The following is a 13058-nucleotide window of genomic DNA, read 5'->3' on the forward strand; positions in this document are numbered from 1 at the left end:
TATGATGGCTACATGCTAACAAAATTCTCCAACTGCTTTCACGAGGTTCCCTCATCCCTGTGGCCAGGAGAGCTGCATATCTCTCCATCCTTGGCAGCAAGGATCAGAGAGCTGGGTGATGATGAGCACAGAGCCACGCAGCAGGCCCACGGGCCCCAGGCGGGTGCCAAGAGAAAAATCCCACCTCGACGAGAGGAGGCACAGACACCAGCCTGCCAGAGCCATGCACCACAGGTCAGATCCATCCAAGATCTCCTGTGAGCCATGCTTGTGCCTCTGTGACACAAAATCAGAACAGCAGCCAGTCCCAAAAGAGTTTACATCTTGCTTTTTGAGCCAATCAGACCTTTGAACAAAACTTTTCCACAGTATATCTGTCCTGCTCACCTTCAGTTTGGAGAGCTGTCCTGACCTTTCTTAATGAAATGAGACCCTCCTCTTCTTTGGCAAATAATCAACTCAATGTCTGCTTTGACTGGCTGTGGTGGACTTTGTGTTTTTCTGTGGCATGGGTGTCACCCCAGTCATCACTGTGGCCAGTGAATAGACACACTCCTTTCCGAGGGCTGTCACTGAGCTCCTCCTTCCTGACTGTTCATCTGGGGAGGTTTTCCCAAGCCCCCCACTTCTCAGAGGGAGGCTGCTGTCTTTACCAAGTTGCTCTGAGGTCTCCACTCACAATTCAGTGGCCTTATCGGGTTGGCACTCGTCCACTTGCTTTTCTAGCTGGGACATTCTCTTCTCTGAAACTGTGGATATGACGAGTGGGCAGAGGAGTTTGTTCCTGTTAAGGTGTTGCTGATGGTGGGGCAATGGTTCCAGTTCCCATTGTTCATCCAGATTCCTTCATCCCCCAAACTCTTCTGGATTTAACCTAATCTTGGAAATCAGAGCCCCGTTTGGCTAACTAGAAAAATCAGAACGTCTGGGTAAAGTTACCAGACATTCACTATTGGGAGGGAACAGCTCCAGACTTGAGCTTGCCACTGTCCTTCCTTGCCCCCTCGTGGATGGAATAGATGGGCCCTGTCCCCCTTCCCACCTCCCCAGTCTTCCCTCATGGTGAGAAGAGCTTTTTTTTCTGCCTATTAGCCATGATTTGAAGCCAACATTGAACAAGTTCCTATTTCCTGGATCGAGGGGAAGCTCCTGTCAGGGCATCCCAGCCTCACATACTGAGTGACTCTCCTAGCCCTGTGTAGCAAATCAAATGTGCCCTCCTGAAAGCCTCCTTTGACTGCAAGTGCAGGCATGATTTTTTCTCTTACACCATTGGAGTCAGGGTCTCTTGAATCCTACCTGCAAATTTATGCAAACACTATGCCAAAATTTTTGACAAAAATTGGCAAAGAAAGGTGTTTTGCAGGTGAAGTGCAGCTAACATCTAAAGGAGAGCAGAGGGCTGTTTGGGATGGGGGCCCAGGGGAGAGTTGAAGCAGAGGAGCAGGGAGAAGGGCAGGGGATGTGTTGGTGTCTGCAGCAGTGATGGAAGATGCTGGGGCCTTCCTCTTCCCCTGTCTTCCAAGGTGGGAGCAGAGAGAGTCAGGGGCTCCCTGTCTCTTTCTCATGGTGGAGGCATCTTCAGAGCTGGGGTGAGGATGGAATCTCTTAGCCCCTTTTCAGATGCTCCAGACACCACATCTGGTGCTGAGAATGAGGTTGAGAGGCCTCCGTGCTCTCCGACCTTCCTATGCCATTACATTCACATCAAACCCTACCACACCGTCACTCACTTCACATTAAAGCATTTTAATTGTCCCCTGGGAGGTTAAGCTGTGTGGATCTTACTTTTCTATGAACCCTCTCTATCAAAGAGCCATTTACCCTTGAAGTCTTAACATTGGAAGTTTCTTTACTGATCATCTGGTCCAATCCCTCTGTTTTACACATAAGGGAACTAAGACATGAAGTGGCTTACCCCAGTCCTCAGACCTAGACTCTAAACCAGTCACACCCCCTTTTCCAGGTGGCATTACTTATTGGACCACAGGCCCCCAGCAATCTAGGTGCCCCTTGAGATATCATGGGAGCAAAACATGGTTGTCTTCTTTTAAAGAGTCAAGAGTAACTTTGTGAATACACATCCCTGTCATTCCTAGGAAATTCTGTGGGATCATGGACATCACCAGCTTCTAAGTGTGCTTTTCAAAAGACCAGGCAGTTGGGCAGACTTCAGTGGTTACTTGTAGAATTGTAAATAACTTCTGGGCTGTCCAAAACTGCCTAGTTTTGTGATTGTTTTACCTTTTGGCAGTTCGTAGGCAATGATGAAGTTGGAGGTTTGCGGGAGGAAGAGAAAGAAGGGAATGGCAGAATGGGATGTGGGGGTAATAGAGATACATTTATTGAGCACTAATTATATCCCTGACATTATGCTTAGTGTGTTACCCAATATTATATCCCCATTTTACAGACTGAGGAAATTAAGGTTAAGTAATTTGCCCAAGTCTCACAGCTAGCAAGTAAGAAGCTATAGGTTTCAAACTTGGGGCTGTCGGATTTCAGAGCCCAAGCTTGTCACCACCACGCTCATGGGGCAATGGTCAAGAGAAAGCCAGGTTACCAGGAAACTTCTGTGAAGAATGACCCTGTTACATCCTGCTGATTAGATGGCCAGCCTTGATGAGATTTTGAGCATCACAGTGGAAGAGAAGACAGAAGAGAGGGCAGTTTCCTGTGTTGCTCCGGACTTGCCTCATGTTGCCCACGTCTTTCTGGGGCTGACATATATTTTTCCAGTAGGTGTGGCCTGAGGATGTCAGGGCTGTACTTTTGTGCTGGTGCAGGCAGTTTTGAGGCTCATATAAACACCCACTCAGCTGTTTGTTTATTCATCCAACAGGCATTTGTTAGATACCTCCTCTGTCAGTTCTTGAGCCGCTAAGTAAGCATGGTCCTTGACCCAACAAGTGTAGTAGCTCAGGTTCAGAGATGCACAACCTAATTCTAGCAAAGCTTTTTGTAGATTATCTGGGGCAGCTTTTACAACCCTTGATCTTTCCCACTTCGAAGCTATTCCTGTAGCAGCAGGAAGCTCTACTTTGGAGGAATGGAGAAGAGATGGAAAAGTGAGGCTACGAGGTGGCCTGAAGTTTTGGAAAAGGATGTGGAAACCAGAGACTAACAAGAGGATTTGGTGGTGTGTGTGATGTCCCTCTCCCTGCTGTGCCATTTCCTTGGGCACTTAAGTTGGGCTCATGATTTAAGGGCCAACTGCTCATGTAAAAATCCATCCCAGCATCCTCAGCTCAAATAACTGCCACTTGCCACTTGCCTGCCCCAGCGGAATTAACGGAAGCTGCCAACAGCCCTGCTGACCTCATTGGATGGAACTGTATCCTCAGCAGACACAAGCTCCTTCTTCTGAGCGAGGCTCCCCCTATCTCAGAGCAGGAAGTCCTCTCACGAAGAGTCCAAGCTTCAGACAGAGAAGCAGGGGCCATTCATTTATTTACCCTGCTCAGTGTCAACCTAAAAGGAAGAGGCTGAGACACAAAGTATAAAGAGTTTATGTGAACCAAAATGAGGACAACTGCCTGAAAGACTCAGTCCCAGGTACCCTTGGCTGTGAGCTTCCTATAGCCTTTGTTACAAGCAGGTTTTTTAAAAAACCAAAACAAAACAGAAATAACTTTTATTTTAGCTTCAGGATTACATGTGTAGGTTATACAGATAAACTCATGTCACAAGGGTTTATTGTACAGATTATTTCATCACTCAGGTACAAAGCCTAGTACCCAATAGAGTTTTTTCCTCCTCTCCCTCCTCCCAACCTCCATCCTCTGATAGGCCCCAGTGTGTGTTCCTCTCTTTGTGTCCATGTGTTCTCATCATTTAGTGCGCAATTCTAAGTGAGAACATGCGGTATTTGGTTTTCTGTTCTTGTGTTGGTTTTCTAAGGATGATGGCCTCCAGCTCCATCCATGCTCCTGCAGAAGACACGCTCTCATTCCTTTTTATGCCATGAATGTTCATTGCAGCGCTATGTACAATAGCAAAGACGTGGAATCAACCTAAATGCCCTTCAATGACAGATGGGTTAAAGAAAATATGGTATATGTACAGCACAAGAAGGCTTTTAAAGGCAAAAGAAGAGGACAGAGTGGGCTGGTACAGGGTTGTTTGTCAAGAATTCTTACTGATTTACAGAAATAACTTAGATGAATGACTTGCACTCATTGTTAAACTGTAGGTGATAGTGTCCAGTGTGGCACTATTAGAGCTACCTGTGGCAATAGCAAGCAGTTTTAACAAATGAATATGTAGCTCAAAAGAAGGAGTGGGATGTGATCGCTCTCATTTTACTGTCTCTCCCGGCCTGATTATTTAAAAGGACCCACCTTCCTCAGATGAAAGCTCTTTACTTTTGCATCAGGAACTCCCTTTTCTGCTTTCGTTGAGTGTCAGGATGAGTCCCATGAAGAGCTGCTGGCAGGGACAGACAGAAGCCAAGGAGAGGCCGTGCAAGGAAGTTGAAGTAATTGGGAGGGGTCAATAGTCCCCTGCCTGCAACCAACATTAAAAAGCACTGTCACTTCAGGCTGAAAGTGGTAGAAACCAGTTTGTTAAGTCACACCAAAGTGTGTGTTAGACAGACCTGGCTAGTCCTTTACCCAGAGATCTTGTAGCATAACTGCAGGCAGATGGAAAAGACGTGGAAAGCATTAATCACTGCACAAGCTTAGGGCTCAGTCCCTTTTGGAGGGTGGTGAGTGGTAGAAGTGCCTGGAAAATATGTATAGAAACTGTGAAATTGGCAGAAGAAGGCCCTAGAACTTGGGGTTTGGTTACAGTCGGATCAGAGACATCTGGGAGGATGGAGACAAACGCCCAAGTTATATCCCTGACATTATGCTTAGTGTGTTACCCAATATTGTATCCCCATTTTACACACTGAGGAAATTAAGGTTAAGTAATTTGTCCAAGTCTCACAGCTAGTCTCACTGGTGCTGGAAGTGAGACTTCATGACTGAAACAATCGTGTTACCCTGAGAATTTCTTTCTAATTCCTGGCTTCAGATTTAAGGTTATGGTTGTTGGGGGAAAAGTACACACATCCAGACCTGTCTGTCTTGGACTTTTGGAAGATTTTCTCTGGGCTGAAGTTGTTAGCTAGGTTAAATATCAAGAAAGGCTATGATTGCTTTTTCTCCCTATTGCCGGGAAGTTGGACTTCCATGAAACTCTAGTGGAGGTTCACTGCAGCATAGATGGAAAAGCATTGGATTTCAATTTTACTCTTGGCTCTGCTGAGCTGTGTACTCTAGGACAAGCCATTTAACTTTTCAGCTGTGCTCTAGAAAGATTTACACCCATCTTGCAGGACTCTTAATTAATTTTAGAGACAGGCTCTTACTGTGTCACCCAGGCTGGAGTGCAGTGGTGGCGAGGTCATAGCTCACTGTAGCCTCCAACTCCTGAGCAATCCTCCTGCCTCGGCCTCTCCGAGCACTAGAATTACAGGCATGAGCCACTGCACCTGGCCACAAGACTCTCAATGATTAAGAGGGAGAATAACCAAGACAAAGATATGTGAACTGTAAAGAGCTGTCATCTTACAATGGTGATGGTGATGATCCTTATACTCCTGGGAGGGTTGGTCCACATTCTTGCCTACAGCAGTTGTGAGCAGAGGATAATGCTTCCGTCTTGAGGATTCTCATGGCAAAGTCAAAGGTACCGATATTACCTGATGTTTAATATAACTGGACCCACTATCCACTGCTTTATGCACAGAAGATACGGGGATGAGGGAGCCTCTGTTAGCAGCACGGAGGATCTTGGTTACAAATGAGTGGAATGAGTAAGGGGGGAGGGGATCCTCAGCAACCTTTGAGAGCGATATGAACGGCACGTGATTTTTATTAAGGAACACAAAGCAAATATTAGCAGTGAAAGAATTGCAAACCACATCTTGCCTATTCAAAGCAATAAAGGAAGGGAACAAAGTTATACAGGCAAAGAGATGCTTTTGTTTCCCCAGTTATGAATCCTGGTTAAAAAAAAAAAAACTGCACACAAACCACAAAGACAGTCAGGACCTTCACCTCAACTCCTAACGTGCTGTGTTTCCTTAAGAAAAAAAAAAAAACCCTGAAAATAAAGCAGTGTCACACTTTCTTCAACTTGCTATCTAATTTGAGCTTCATGTTTATATTCTTTTGAGAAAATCTCAAGACATTACTCGTTCTCTCCTCAGTAGTAGTTGGTTTTTTTCAGGCATGGAGTAGGGGAGGGTAAGTGCAATTTTTCCAAGTACGCATGCATTCATTTATTCAATATTTATTACTTATCATGTGCCAAGCTGTCTGCTAGATGGGGCTAACAAAAATAAATCCCTGCCCTTAAGGGAAGAAAAGACCCATACCCTGGTATCTGTAGCCTCTCTCTACCCCTTAAAAAAACATCTGACAGACTTCTGGTTTGGAGCTTGGATACTGACTAATCAGATCTCATCTGCCCTGGCCAATTAGGGCTCAGTTGTATCAACCAATCAGAACTAAGCAAGTTTCAATCTTTCATTCGCATAAACAGACCTCATGGGAAACCTGGGCAGGAAATTTTGCTACGAAACCTGACTCATGCTCACACCTGTAATCCCAGCACTTTAGGAGGCCGAGGTGTGTGGATCACCTGAGGTCTGGAGTTCCAGACCTGCCTGACCAACATAGAGAAACCCTGTCTCTACTAAAAATACAAAATTAGCCAGGCATGGTGGTGCGTGCCTGTAATCCCAGCTACTCAGGAGGCTGACGCAGGAGAATCACTTAGACCCAGGAGGCGGAGTTTGCAGTGAGCCGAGATTGCGCCATTACACTCCAGCCTGGGCAACAAGAGTGAAACTCCGTCTCAAAAAATATATATATATATATATTTTTACAAAATACATATATATTTTTACAAAATACATATATATTTTTATAAAATATATAATAAATATATATTTTATATATAATATATAAAATATATATAATATATAATTTATTTATTATATATAAAAATATATATAATTTATATATTAATAAAAATAAAATAAACCCGACTCCTCTCTTTGTTCTCTGAATACACCTACATTTTACACTGAAGGCTGGGTTTCCCAAGTGTGCAAACTGTCCACTGGAATAAAGTCTCTTTGCTCCAAATTCCTTTTCCGGGTACTTTTGTTTGTGGGGTTCAGAAAGAGGAGCAGTTATTTCTAGGAAATCTGATGAGTGCCTGGAAAGGAAAGAATGGGCAATTCTACCGGAAGTAGATTTGAGCTGGATCACAAGTGGCCCTGGATGATGGGTTAGGGATTTGTGACTTTATTTTGAAGGCATAGGGAGTCATTGAGGCTTATTGAACAGGGGAGTGCCATGATCACCTGGCTGTAAATAGACGCTGAAATTTAGAATCTCATTTTTGAAAATGAACTTATAAGATAATTACATGGGTGGGTTTGAGGACGACTTGAGGACATTTCAAAGGGCATAGCAGTTTTGGCTTGCCCTCCTGCTAATAGCATTTGCTGCTTCTCACTCACACTTTATTTTGGATGGAGAACTCTGCACACATATGCAGGAGGGTTGATTTTTTCTAATTCATCTCTAGCTGGAATAGCTTCTGACACCTAAGAAATATAGTCAACACTCCTACCTAAAATGCCCAGAGAGAAATTCTGCATAGCTGAAAGGGGGTAGCTAGCCACTCAGCCCAGAGCTTTCTTCCTAGGAGGAAGGGCACTGACACAGAAAACTGTAACATGCTGTAGTGACCAGAAGGATGGACCCTCCCTGCACCTGCTGTGGAGGAGGAGGGTGACGCTGCACTGTGCCAAACTGCCAATCTCGGTTTAAGTCTGGGCATTGCCACTAATTTGCTGTGTGACCTTGAATAAGTCACATTTCTTCTCCAGGCCTTAGTCTCTGCATCTGTAAACTGAGAGGTGAGACTGGATGGTGCTGACATCCTGTGGGCGTGTGGGACTGAGTGAGACCACTGGGAGCTCTGGTGTGGCCGGTCTGATGATCCCCAAGTTTCTCTCCTTTGACTCTTTGGTGCTGAGGGAGGCAACACAATGAGATGTGCTTTTGTTCAGAACCCCGGCCAGGTCTCACAGTCTGAGTTGAGTCCTGGCCCTGCTGTAGGTTAGTAGTATGAATTTGGGCAAGTCACTTAACCTCTCTGAGCCTCTGTTTTCTTTTCTGAAAAATAGATAATGAGTCAATGTTCTGTAGCCCGAGAAAAATGGAGGGATGGAAACCAAAAATTAGAGGGAGCCGGCTTCCAGTAGGTATGACATTATCACTATCAGGTTAATGGAGTTCTTTTTGCAAAAAGGAAAAGTTAGAATAACAGATTTTGACAAATACACTCAACAGCTAGTGACATTATCTTGTTTTGGACAATAGCTTGGGCCTTTGACAGTTTTATCAATCTGTCAAAATAGCAGCACTTACTAATCCCTGAGGTATAGAAACAAAGGAAAAAGTTTGTTTAATGTCTCGTGTATTAAACAAATCGATGTCTCTTTTCTGCAAAACAAGCTCTTCATGGAGCTCCTTCACTTATCGCTGTATGGAACTTCTCAAATGAACAATCTCATTCATGTGAAAATTCCCCAGAGTGGCCACTGTAATTTCAAATGGTCTCTTAAGAAATTGTGTCAGAGACGGCCAGGCGCGGTGGCTCACACCTGTAACCCAAAGTGCTCCCAGCACTTTGGGAGACGGAGGCGGGCGGATCACGAGGTCAGGAGATCGAGACCATCTTGGCTAACACACACAGTGAAACCCCGTCTCTACTAAAAATACAAAAAAATTAGCTGGGCATGGTGGCAGGTGCCTGTAGTCCCAGCTACTCGAGAGGCTGAGGCAGGAGAATGACGTGAACCCGGGAGGTGGAGCTTGCAGTAAGCCGAGATTGCACCACTGCACTCCAGCCTGGGTGACAGAGCGAGATTCCATCTCAAAAAAAAAAAAAAGAAATGTGTCAGAAACATAAGATGAGTTCACACGACAGTGAGGAAATCTGGAAGCAGCAGGTGTTTGGCCTGGGGATAAGCCACTTCCTATGAAGAAGGTTGCACGGGCACCCAAGCAGTCTGAGAAAAGACTTCTTGCCTCTGGAACTTGGTCAGAGGCCACAGGCTGATTGTCTCCATCCTCCTGATTCCAGGCAGAGAGAACATTAAAGCGAGCGGTTCTCAGAAACCACACAGAGACAAGGTTGAGGGGAGATCTGCCCTTAGGTGTGGAAAGCCTTTGGTGAGCCCCAGCAAAGCTCATTCCAATGGGCGCTGGTCTGAGGAGAGCTCCTGAGTGCTGTGGCCTCCGAGACCAGCTTAAGGACAGAATTCCCAGGCCCCTGTGGACTGTGGACTTTTTCACTTAGAGACAACATTTATAACATTCAACCAGCAGATAGACATAGGAGCATTTCTCAGAAGGCTAGAAAGCAGTTTCACCGAGGAGCAGGGCAAATCTGATCAGATCACCAGGAATAGTCTCATAGCACCTCATTCCTAGAACAGAACGCACCTGAAGTGAAGCGAAGGGGCCTCAAGGAAACATCAGACTCCATTCAGCCCCAGCTGCCTCCCAGCTGTGGGCCACCCGGCACCTCAGACAGGCAGAGACAACTTGTGTGTCTCAGTTGTGTCCACCCTAACTGAGGCGGGGGCTCTTGTCCTAGAAGGGAGGGCTTCAGCTGACTCAGGGAACATCTATTTCTGCCAATCCTCCTAAGTTAAAAACCATCAAGAACTTACCTGTGGCTGAACCAAGTTGGGTTTATTGACTTGTTGCACAAAGGAAGAATGTCCAGCAGTAAAGAGGGCCTTCAAAGGAACTTAGTATAGATGTGGGCTCGTGGCTGGTGAGTCTCGGGAGGTCTTAGGAAGTGGGACCGTCTCTGGGCTGGATATGGTGTGTAAGCAGGTGCACTACTGTGATCATGTATCCTAATGATTCTTACCTAGAAGATGAGAAAAAATGAAGCAAGACTGAAGATGTGGCTGGGAAAGATGCAGCAGCCATTCCCATCAGCCAGGAGGAGGAGATGTTTGATAGTTCTGCGATGTGCACAGAGACCTTGTTTTTGTCTGTGCTTGGACAAGATTATAGTCTTGCTTTTTCTCTCACTTTGTCGTCACAGAGTGCACATCTCTGACATGAGTCCCACGGGATTGTGTGTGTGCAGCACTAAGGTCCAGTGCCCACACCAGCTCCTCCCAACACTGAGGCCCAGTCGTTGGCATCGGGCCAGTTCCTGGATGTTAGAGGCTGCTCTTCTCTTTCTTCCATATACCAACTCTTGAGTTCTGATGGGAGACTCAAAATAGAGAATAGTTATGAAAGTTGATTTATAAAAATGTATAGCACAATGGAGATGAAATGAATGAGTCTTAGATTGATACTTATCTGGGGACCCACTTATCCAGAAACCTCAGCCATTGAGAAAAGAGACAAGAAATGGTCAGCAAGCAGGCAATGTCCCTGAAACACCTGAAATAAAAGTCCCCCAATGCCCCACATTTTTACAAGAACTCAAAGTTTTGCACAAGCTCTATGTATGCTGTTTTGCACGCATTTCTCGTGTGCCTTGTTATCCTGCTCATAGAACATTAGAAATAAAGGAAGGCTCCTCTCTCCAGTCCATGCCTCCAAGATGACAAAGAAAAGAAGGAACTAGTGTTGCGCCAAAAAGGGCCATGGCCACGTGCTGTCTGTTCACTGCATGAACTGTGCATGATGCGTGCCCGATGACAAGGCCATTAAGATAGTCATCATTTGAAACATAGTGGAGGCCGCAGCAGTCAGGGACATTCTGAAGCAAGTGTCTTCTATGCCTATGTGCTTCCCAAGCTGTAGGTGAAGCTATATTCCTGTGTGAGTGTGCAATTCACAGCAAAGTAGTCAGGAACCAATCTAATGAAGCTAGCAAGGACCAAACGCCCCCACCCCGATTTAGACCTTCAGGTGCTGCCTCACGACCCCCACCAAAGCCCATGTAAGGAGCTGAGTCCTTAAGATTGAAGGCAGACTACTGGAGAAAGATAAAGTGGAAATTGTCCTTAGAAGTGAAGGAAGGCTTAGGGGCAGGAGCAAGAAGAGCTTCCAGTGCTGGTTCACGCTACAGCACAGGTGCACCCTGCAGACATGATCCAAATGAGAGAAGCCAGGTACAAGGGACCACATGGCCCAGGATTCCATTTCCATGAAAATGTGCAGAACAGGCAAATCCAGAGAGACAGAAGGTAGATTCATGGCTCCCGGGGGTTAGGGGAAGGGAGAGTAGGGATTGACCGTTGGCCAGAAATTTCCTTTTGGAAGTGTTGAAAATGTTTGGAATGAGATAGTGGTAATGGATGCACAACTTTGTGAATATATACAAAAACCACCTTAAAAGGGTGATTTTTATGATAGGTGAATTATATCTCAATTTTTAAAAAGTGGGAAAAAGAAGGAGGTCCTCAGGATCTGGCAAGTTCATAGCCTGATAGCAAGAGAGGATCCGGAAGACACTAAGGACTGTGTATTCGCAAAGCAGAACCCCTAGAGCAGCAGGGCTCTGTCGGCCTCCATGCCAGAGCCTCTGTGGGCTTCTGTCAGTGCAACCCCGCAGATGCACACACAGCATCGTCACGTGCTGGCCAAGGTGCCGAGGAGCACACAGAGGACTGAGACGTGGTCCCTGCACCCTGGGGGAAATGACACCTCAACACAATGACGGTGTTCATCATCAGGACCCCAAGTCATGATGAAAAGGTTAAATTATTTTATTTTTTTATTATTATTATACTTTAAGTTTTAGGGTACATGTGCACAATGTGCAGGTTTGTTACATATGTATCCATGAGGTTAAATTATTTTCAAAACGCTCAATTATAAGAAAGCAGAGGAGTGGATTATAACGAATACATGTACAAAAAACCATTTCAAAATTGCCAACCTTTTAAAGAAATATTGAAACCTCTGGTGTAGGTAGGTAATCCATGTGGAGTGGCAGCCAGGGAATGGGATGCTCTGTGTGTGTGGAGAGGCAAACATCCCCATAGTCCTCAGGATCCCCTGCGAGGGGCCGAGTCAGAGGGCGTCAAAGCCTCCAGTCCTCTGGGCATCCAGGGCCTCATGGCAACTGTACCAGTTGTTCTCACTTTGGTTATTTTTCTATAGGACTCAACGTGTTCTTACACAGGGACTCAGGACAAGGCTAAGTCCAGGTGGAGGGAAGGGGTCGGATGGTGGGGGCTGGGCAGGGGATGTGGTGGGGGCTCTGTTTGAACCTGCTGCCCTTCCCCAGGCTGTCTACCGTGTTTTTCTCAGTAAGTGGGAGGTCTGTGAGCTCCGTCCCTCCGGGGCCTCGCTGTGAAGCCGTTGCTGGCGTGGTTCTGCCCACTGGAGTTTGCTGAGTGGGAGGCATGGGGCAGGTGTGGGGAAACCTCCTTCCTGGAACAGGGTCTCCAGAATATGCCAGAGTGAGGCTGGCACACAGCACTGCCTCTGTGGTCAGGGTGTCTGGGGCGGGGGATGGGAGGGGCCTCAGGGATGGAGGGACAGAACTGGGACCCGCTTTCAACTCCACATCAGCCTGGTGAATTCAGATTATCTCTTCAGCTGAACATCGCCACTTCCACACTCAGGCAATTTCACCTAAGGTCCCCACTTGCCGCAAGCTCTGGGACACAGGGACTGCTTTGTAAACTAAGTATTTTGGAGTTTTTAAAGATGACCATTCAAACCTGCTCCTGCAAAAGACAGGCTTAACGGGACGACTCCCACTCTGATAGTGGGGCTTTCCTTCAGGCCACCCTGGGCGGAACCTGGGGGTTGAAAATGAAGAGATGGCGACCCATGTCTTAAGCTCTAGGGGCCTGGAACCAAGTGACTCAGGGCTCAGAGGAGCAGAAGGAGCAGTGGTTTCTTCATAGAGCAGCAAGTGGTAGTGACAGAGGTGCCTGTCTGAAGGCTGCACTGAAAGATTGGACTGAGACCCAAATCCTTGACCGAGGGCTTCCTTCTGGGTGGGTGCAGTCTGTCACTGTAGCAGGAATGAGGGGCAGGGTGGAATGAAAACAG

The sequence above is a fragment of the Hylobates moloch genome, unplaced genomic scaffold (assembly GCF_009828535.3).
Source record: "Hylobates moloch isolate HMO894 unplaced genomic scaffold, HMol_V3 SCAFFOLD_8, whole genome shotgun sequence".
Classification (NCBI taxonomy): Eukaryota; Metazoa; Chordata; class Mammalia; order Primates; family Hylobatidae; genus Hylobates; species Hylobates moloch.